We start from the raw sequence: 9,372 nt of genomic DNA, 5'->3' as shown, positions 1-9,372 counted from the left end.
CTGCTTCCTCTTGTCGCCTCGCAAGCTCTTCCTCAACTGGATAAATCTTCTTCATCTGCCCTTGCTTCCGTGATAAGTCCTGACCTTATTACTGCTCAGAGAATGAATGAATGAAACCCCGTTTATTCCACATTGAAATGCGCCGAAGACACAGCGGTGGGAATGGAGGAGTATCATTGCAAAAGGTGAAGGGAAAGGCTGCCTCCGTTTTAATAACGAACGTCCTACAGGAAGCTAAGTGGGAATCGCATGACGCTTGTGGCTGTCGCGGAGCCGACCGCCGACGAGTGGTGCTGCCAATTCCTGGAGGAACAACAGCAGTGCTCACCAGAGCTCGATGGCCTGGTCCGGTGACGTGGCATCCGGGCAAGCCCAAGTCCGGAGAGAAGAAGGCTAGGGTCCCCGCTGTATGGGGGCCAGGGCACGAAGCCTTGGTGGGAGGTAGAGGGGGCGCTCCCAACAAAAGTGATTGAGATTAGCAAGACATGTGCCCATGGAACAGAACCCACTGACGGATGGTGGTGTGCCACCCCTGTGGAAACGGTTCAGCGAGTGAGAAGTAAGGCGGGTGCCTGTCTGAATTCTCTGAAGCAAGACTGACTCTCGCCGTGTGAATACCTTCGGTGGAAGTGGCGCTATAGAGAGTGGATTGCCAACTTCTGTGAGGTAGGCTGCACATCGTTGCTTGGTCGCATGCTTGTCTGCCATCGGGCCTGCTACCTCAGGTGTGGTAGGTACGAGAAGATAACGAGTATGTGAGACTCTGTCTAGCGCGGTAGAGAGATGAGCGCGCGCCGGTCCATGAGCCTTCTCGTTTCCGGGGATACCGCATTGCGCAGTGACCCAGTGGATGGCAACATTGTGACCGCATTCGCGGAGCAGGCCTGCCTTGTGCCTGATCTTCTGCCGTAGGGAATCTGCGTAAATAACATTTGCACATGTCCGATGGGCAGCCTGGGGGTCTGTGTACACATGAGGGTGAAGAGGATCAGTTTGAGATGAAGGTGTGAGGACCCACTACTACAAATATTCTAGGATGGCCATTAGCTCAGCGCGGGTGCTGGACATTGCTTCTGCTGATATATGATGGTGGTGGTTCTGATTTTCATTTGTCTGGTCGTACCACGCAGTGGCATAACAGGGGTGTTACTAGCGTCGTCAGCAGGCAGTGCAGCGTCCGTGTATACGATGAGTCCAGACAAGGTGAGTTAACTGTTAGCTTAGCACGCCTCTTGGCATATGGAAGGCGCCGCATTCGCAGAGTAGGGTCCGTATTGAGAGGAAGTGGCCTGCCATCGGTGAGAGCCGATGAATGAAGCGTTGATGAAATTGCTCACGAAGCATCAGGCCTCATTTGATATGAATATCTCGTCACTCGGACAGACCTTCATTGCCTCCCATCGTATCGACACTGACGGCCAGACTGTTGTACGCCGTCGCCCTACCGAGTCTCTTTGGCAGAAAGCAAAATCATCGAGGAGAACATCGCCGATATGCTGAAAAGTAAAATCACACAGTCCCTCCGCCAGTTCTTGGTCATCACCCGTCTTTCTAGTGCAGAAAAATGATGGATCGGTATGATATTGTGTTGACTTCCACGCACTAAACAAGATCATTCGTAAAGCTGTACATCCTATGCCCCGTATCGATGACGCCCTTGATTGTTTGCAAGGTGTTTAATACTTTTCCAGCCTTGGTCTTTGCTCCGGATATTGGCCTATTCCAATGCACGAAGCGGATGAACAAAATACCGCCATTTTTTACTCCGGTCGATCTTTACGAGTTTAACGCAATGCCTTTCGGCCAATGCAATACTACCGCCACATAGGAAGGAATGATCGACACTGTTCTTCGCGGCCTCTGGCGGAAAACTTTTCTATGTTACCACGACGACATCGCCGTGCTTTCCTCGACTTTCACTGACCATCCGCTACGCTTAGATGAAATGCTCACGTGCCTTTCTAATGCCCGACTTCAACTAAACGCGACGAAATGCTGTTTCGCTAACAGAATGATTAAAGTCCTGGGTCATCTTTAGCAAAGACTGCATCCAGCCCGATCCGCCCAAAAATACCGCAGTGCTCAATTTTCCACGCACACTTCGCGCAAAAGGACTCGCCTCATAATTTCGACATTTGATACGGAGCTTCACCAGCATTGCCTCGACTCTCCACAAGGTCTTTACTAGATCGAGATCATTCGATTGGAACGATCAGTCTGACGCCGCCTTTTAATAACTCAAGCGCGAACTGACTTCCGTGGAAAAAAAGTACTCAATTACCGTACAAAAGTGTGTGCCTGTTGTCATGGCAATCCAGAAATTTCATCCATGCCTCCACGGTCGACATTTCACGGTTGAGACCGACCGCCATATCCTATGTGGGTTTTCGAGAATCAAAAACTTGTCTGGACACCTTGACCGCTGGATACTCCCATTACAAGCATAAGATTTCATGTCATATACAAGTGCAGGAGGAAGTGCCAATATGGGGATGCTCTTTCATGATGCCCATTACCAACATCATCGGAGCACATCACATCACCATCTAAACTTGGCCGCATTGAGGACGCATCGTCCATTACACCGATTTCCTTCTTAACTCAATCAAACCCCCTTCAGTGTATTCCAGTCACGAGCGCGCCAATTCTTATTGCCATCGTATCATCAATCGTCGTGGTGGTGCTCATTTTCACCCAATACCAGGCTATGGACACAGCTCAATCTGTTCACGTTAAAGACGACGTGCTCTACCGCTGCATTTTTCACCCGGAAGGCGATCGATGAGTTCCCGATCTACCGCGCTCTCTTCGCGCTGCAGTTCTGCAGGCTTCACTCAATGACCCTACGTGAGGCCACTTGGGTTAGCACAAAACACACGAGCGCATACACAGCCGTTTCTTTTGGCCAGCTCTTTCCACGAGGATAGCTAGATAGGTTGCCTAGTGCAAGCTTCGCCAACATCACGAGCGACGTAGTACTACTCCGGTAGGGACCCTACAACCACTTCCTTGTCATGCAGGAGCCTTCTCTGCCATTGGCATTGACCATTTCGGGACACTCCCATCTACTCCAGACGGCAACAGATGGATCGTCACTGTTGTTTACCACATATCCCGGTACGCTGAATCAGCCTCAGCACGTTCTGGAGCTGCCTCAGAAGTATCGGCTTTCCTGCAGGCTGTCTACTTACGTCATGGTGCGCCTCACGTCCTTTTGAGTTACCGAGGCAAGGCATTTCTTTCAAGCTCTCAATCAAGTTCTGAAAGCGCCCAACACCGTCTGCGAGACAACGTCTAGCTACCACCCTCAAACCAATGGCCTAACATAGTGAATTCATCGCACGCTATGCGACATGCTATCCATGTATATTCAGCCTGACCCTCGTAACTGGGATGCGATTCTCCTATTTGCAACATTTGCGTACAGCACGTCTGCGGAACTTACCACTAAACACTCTCCGTATTCTTCCTATTCAGGCACCACCCAACCTCATCATTTCGTGTTTCTGTCTTCTCAGACTCCGTCAACGCTTGACCATTCATTTCTGACCAATTTGTGTCTCGTATTGCCCAATGTCGTCGTCGCGCCCGCATGAACACTTAAGCAAGCCAAGACTATCGCAAACATTGCTAAGATGCCTCTCACCGCGCCACTTCCTACCACCCTTGCGATGATGTGCACGAGTTGACACAAGCACGAGCACCCGGTTAACGTGAGAAACTTGAGTCTCGATATATTGGCCCCTACAAAGTCATAGAGCAGACCTCGCCGGTGAACTATCGCGTTCCACATATTGATGCCCCAAGTGGCCGATGCTGGTGCGGAACATAGATCATGCACGTTTCCCGCGTAAGCCCTTCATCTCTATTTAACTGTCTAATGTGCAGCCAGGCGGGACGCTTCCATCCACGGCGGCAATTAGTGTAAGAATTTATGTGGACTTTATGTTGATGTGTACAAAGTAGTCCTCAATCATTGGCTCGTGTTCATTTTTCGTCGGCGCCATTTTTCCTTCTTGGACTGAAGCGTCGTTTCGACCGTGGTATTTCAATGTTGACTTCCTCCTCGCTGATCATCCTTTCCTATTCAACGCAAAGGACATTTTATAGGTAAATCTCTCTCAAAACCTGTAGACATTCGTCGCCTAAGCCTCGCCTTTCCAGAATATCCAAAAGAATGTTGGGGTCTATTTCGTCATAGGCCCCTGTTGTCTAAAAATGCCACATCTAACGGTCTCCATCTAACGGTCTCCCAAAATCCCATTGTTCTCTATCAGCGCTTGCACCTTTATCTGAAATTCTTGCATTGCTAACCTGTATATTACCGATGTAAAGGTCAATGGTCTATTAGCCACGAGAAAGAGGAATGGCGCCACCTGGTGGCGGCTTCAGATGACGTCACGGCCAGGACGCGAGTTTCGGCGGCCGCCCAGACAACGTGCGCTCGCTTCGTCGCACCGCGCAGCACGGTGTTTGCGTACGCTTTTTGCTTGCAGCAAGCTTCCTATGATCGACGAAAACAGCAGGGATCGTGTTTCAGGTAAGCAAACAACATTTGTGTGTACAATCGTCCTCAATGCGCGAACGAGAAACGCACGCGCTCCGTCGTGCACGCTTGGAAAGCGGTGCTTGGGCGATCGCTTTCGGATATAGTTTCACTTTCACAAGAGTTCTCCGCATGCGTCCGCTTATCTGTCCGACATCGTTTTCTTTGGCACTGCGCCAAGCTTTCTATCTAAGCACAGTGCCAAGAGCGCTGTCAAGTCTCGGGAAATCTAGCGAAAGTGACACTAAATCCGAAAGTGATCACCATAGAAAATTCCACCCTAGCTGTTGTGTCAGTTTTCTTGTACGCTCACTGACGCACCTTGTTTAATTTAATGTTTACCTCGTAATAGCTAGCTGTTATCGTTTCTGTTTATCTACACGAACGAGTTGAAGGTGGTTATTGTTGGAGTTTCTTTCCTGCTGGCCGCTCGTCTCAATTTGTGCAGCGCCGCAGCAGCCGCGCTGTCACATGTATTAGTTTACGTAACTCAATAAAACTTTTTGCTGGGCTAGTTGGTGATGCATTCTTTAAACTGATGGCAGCGCTAAAAAGGACGGACACACGACCGTTATTTTTAGCGCTACCATCAGTTTTACAGAATAGTTTACATAACCTGCTTGTAAATTATTTTTGGTCGCAGTTGCATTACCCCTGAGCAGCATCAACCGGTATGTGGACAAGGCGTGCGAGACGAGCCGGTGCCTCACTGAGGCGGAGGAGGTTTATTATGCGGGCCACATCTTTGAGTGCGCCGTCGAAACAGCTGAGCACGCTCGTTTCGACTTTCTGGCGTTCGTCTTGCAAATGACTGCTATCAACAGTGCTCCTCATGAAGTGAAGATTACTGTTTGCGACGGTGTGGTAGATCGAGCCAGCTGTTCGTGCAAAGCAGGGTATGACTACTCGATCACTGGTCGGCTGCTGGGAAGAAACGTTGTCCAAGTATGCGCAAGTATACCCCCTAATTTAAGTTGGCCTACCCCTAAACTTTATTTGGCCCACCCTCAAATTTAAGCTGGCTCTCTTGAAAATTTAAAGTTGGCCTACCCCCAAATTTTAAGTTGGTCAACCCCCAAATTTCAAATTGGCCCACGTCCAAATTAATGCTGGCCCAACTTTACTTTAAGCTTCCCCGTGCATTTTCCATGAATCCCTGTATCCTTACCTTCCTTATATCCCCCCTCTCTCCTGTATACTTAGGGTATTATCTTATTTGCTTTAAATTGTTCTTTATCGTTTATAAAGCTGCCCATCTACATTTACACTATTATATTAAGTATATGTCATAATTTTGCATATTACGCATTTTTGAGCACACAAAAGGCATTACACTTTTCGCGTGACGGCACTAGGGTACTCGGAAAGAATGCTTATGCCCTAATACCTAAGTTTCAATTTGACATCCAAAAGCACATGTTGCACAGTGTGAATGGCACTGTTTTGTTTGATATTTAGATATCCTAGGTGATTTTTTTATTGCAAACAAATCTGTTTACGTCTTCCATGGCAGATAGCGCTATTCTGTCAGATCAACTGTATTATTGGAAAGGTGCGCATTACTTGAACAATAAATTGCAACGTCGTTAGGTAACATCAATGATTCACTAATTTTCTTCATCATTATTAACTTTGGGGCACATGTTCCAATTGCATAATTCAAGCCAAGCAGTATTCAAGTCATCCATTTAGCAGAAATATTTGCCTAGCACCAATTTTCTTTTGTATATGTGGTGAAAACTACCTATATAAACATGTTTTAAATGCATTCCTGTTCCATTTAAACTAGTAACTTTCTTTTTTTGCAGGGAAGCTGTTTTTGAAGTCTCTTTTTACTAAAAAGTCACCTGTTGTAGGCTTCAAGGAGCATTAGTCGTGGCAGAAAAGTTATTCCTTCAGACAAACTTCACATCAGTCATTGTTCTAATGCATGGTAACAAGTTTTACGAATGTATGATTACGCATTATTTATCGAAAAATAGTATGCTTAAAGACTAAGACCAATTTGTGAGGTTTAATGTCTTTGGAATTGATATATCCCAACAATTTTGATTTTGCAGAAAATACAAGTGTAAACACATTGTAGCTGTACTGCTGCATATTAATGCTGCCAGGACTTTCGACAAGCTCTCGCCAACTGACCAGCCACAGAAGTGGGGCAAGGAGCACAAAGAGCGTGTTAAACAAAAGTATGAGCCAAGAGCTATAGTCGACCTTCCATGTGCAAAGAAGGTTTGTACATATATTATTCTTTTAAAACAGAGAGGAATGAGAGGGAAAACAGGAAGTCCAATGCTGAAATGAAGGGCAGCTCACAATTTCTACTTTCAATGTTGGTTTGGTGAAAATGCTCTTGTAGATAGCCTTGCTGTTTGCATTTTCTTAAGCTGCAAGAACAGTTTCATGACTTCAACAAACGCACTAGCTTTACTGTAAACTATGCACTGCAAATGCTATTTACATATGCCTTTGTCATAGGCACAGAGTACAAATGAAGTCATTAGTGCTAGCTGTTGAGTATAGTTAACAATATGCACACCTTAGGTGAATGCTTGACATCTCTTATTCTAAACAGAAGTAGGATGTAGGGCTCTTTGATGATGCGAAAATATGAATTTTTTGCTTGCTTATTAAGTTTGAGAGGTGGGGAAATGAATGCACAATCCTTAATGATAAATGCTCAACTATCGAATGGGTGCCGTGTTTACAACTAAGAAGTTTTCATCTAGAACAGAACATTGGTGCTTCTCTTGTTGCTACGTCTTCCAGGAAAGAAATCAAAAAGACTCCAAAGCTGGAAGGCAACATACTTGAAAGACTTCTGGAGAATGTCAGCTATCAATCTGCAGCAAAAATGCACTTAGACAGAGGTACTGAATTAGGTATGCATTCAAATTTGGTTTGGCTTTTTGAATCTGAGTCTCATAAAGGACTGGCCAGCAGCAGCTGCTTGGCCCCTCAGCATAATCTCCATATCAAGTGGCAGTAATGCAGTGCGCAAACATGTCCCAATACTGCAAAAATTTAATTTTGCATGTCTTTCCTATATTGATTATTTGCAATGTAGTCGATGACACGCCTAATGAGCTGCACTGCAACATATTGCTTAGTCAGGCAGTGTGCAGTGTTTCGTTGTGGTTGCAACATAATTATTTTAAAGAGAAGCACGTCATCAATAACCACAGTAGCAAATAACCTGTTTTAAGGTGTGCCAGCTGTATTTATGTGAAGCTTTAGGCAGTTCACTGTGTTTAGCTAAGCCTGAAAAATATTAACCATATTTTTATTCACACATCTGAGGCTGTGTGAGATGTAAGGCTCATGCCTTCCAATATCCTTCATAGGCAGCTACATGTAGCAAAATGTAATGTTTATTGCACCAAACCTTGGGACTCTTTTGAATAGACTCCAACGTGTCTTCAAGGCATTTCTCCAGCTACAAACATTTGCTGCTAAGGATATGTTGCTTTGAAACCTTTAAATAGTGTCCGCTGTTCAAACGTAGGTGTCATGACTACCACAGCAATTAATTATCCAAGCATCTGTGTACTTTGCATCCAAGACAAAAAAGATTTTATCTGCTTCATCATATTTCTTGTACATACCAATTTTCTCCATGCTACAGTGAATGTTAATTGCTCATTATTTCTGGAAAAATGTATTTCAGCTACAGAAACAGGTAGGAGCCAACCATAAAACCAGGATGTTCCACTTCTGAGCCAGCACCCTAAGACTTAACACTCATTGGTTCTTTGAAGGAGTTAAGAAGTTTTCTTGGCATCAGTGGTGCAGTGACAACAGAAGAGCTACTTCAACACTTGCAGGAAAGCAAGAGTCACGAAGCCATTTTAATGATTGAAAAGTTAACACGAGATCAGGCAAAATCTAGTCTCTGGTTGCGCCACAGGGTAGGCATGATCACAGCTTCTATTGCCTACAGCATATTTACCCGTGTAAAGACGTTGAGGACAAAGATGGGCCCGCATGATTTGAGGCCCTTGCTAAAAAAAGTGATGCGGCAGAATAATATCCGTACATCAACAATGCGTCGTGGCAGTGCACTCGAAGGCAGTGCAAGAAAATGTTGTCAAAGCCAGCGAGCATCTCATGAGAATTTGGTTGTGAGGCAGTGTGGACTTTTCATTATGGAAGGCCGTCCTTACATGGGTGCAAGTCCAGATGGATTAGTAAAGTGCAACTGTTGTCCTGAGCGGGTATTGGAAATCAAATGCCCTGAATCCATGAAAAAATTCTTGGAAGAGAATGTGGAGAAAAAACAAAGAAAAGGCTTTGACTCAGAACCCAAAGCGTGCAACCACATATTTCTGCCAAGTGCAGGTACAAATGGGCATCACGGCAGTTCAGCATGCAGATTTGTTTGTGTTTGTCAATGAAGAAGATAATATTTGCATTCCAGTGCTATTTGATGAGGCATATTTCAGCGATGTGGTTGAAAGATCTTCCTATTTCTTTGAGCAGTACATACTGCCACATGTTCTTTCTACATGAACTGCCTTGTTTCAGTTGCACATGCAATTTTTTATGCATTGCACATAACCAAACTACAGCCTCCCTTATTAAGGCACAAAATGGCTGATATATGAGGTTTAACATTCCAACGTAACAAAAGGCTTATTAGGGATGATGTCGGGGTACCTTTTACATCAATATTAGGTTTGCTATAACATGACTAAAGCTTGGTATATAAGCATTTTGCTTATTTTTTTGCTCTCTCAATAGGAACAGAACCAAGAAAGAACGTGTGACTTCATGTTCAGCAACAGAAAGCCATTGCCAAGTTAACTCAATACATAAAAAAAATTGTA

At 45.2% G+C, this 9,372-nt stretch overlaps 1 pseudogene; it reads left to right on the top strand.

Moving 5' to 3' along the window:
* The first annotated feature begins 249 nt into the window (after positions 1 to 249).
* LOC126519904 (uncharacterized) lies at positions 250 to 9,101 on the top strand (annotated as a pseudogene).
* Positions 9,102 to 9,372: the final 271 nt, after the last annotated feature.

The sequence above is a fragment of the Dermacentor andersoni genome, unplaced genomic scaffold (assembly GCF_023375885.2).
Source record: "Dermacentor andersoni unplaced genomic scaffold, qqDerAnde1_hic_scaffold ctg00000039.1, whole genome shotgun sequence".
Taxonomy (NCBI): Eukaryota; Metazoa; Arthropoda; class Arachnida; order Ixodida; family Ixodidae; genus Dermacentor; species Dermacentor andersoni.
This window is presented reverse-complemented; position numbering and strand designations above follow the sequence as displayed.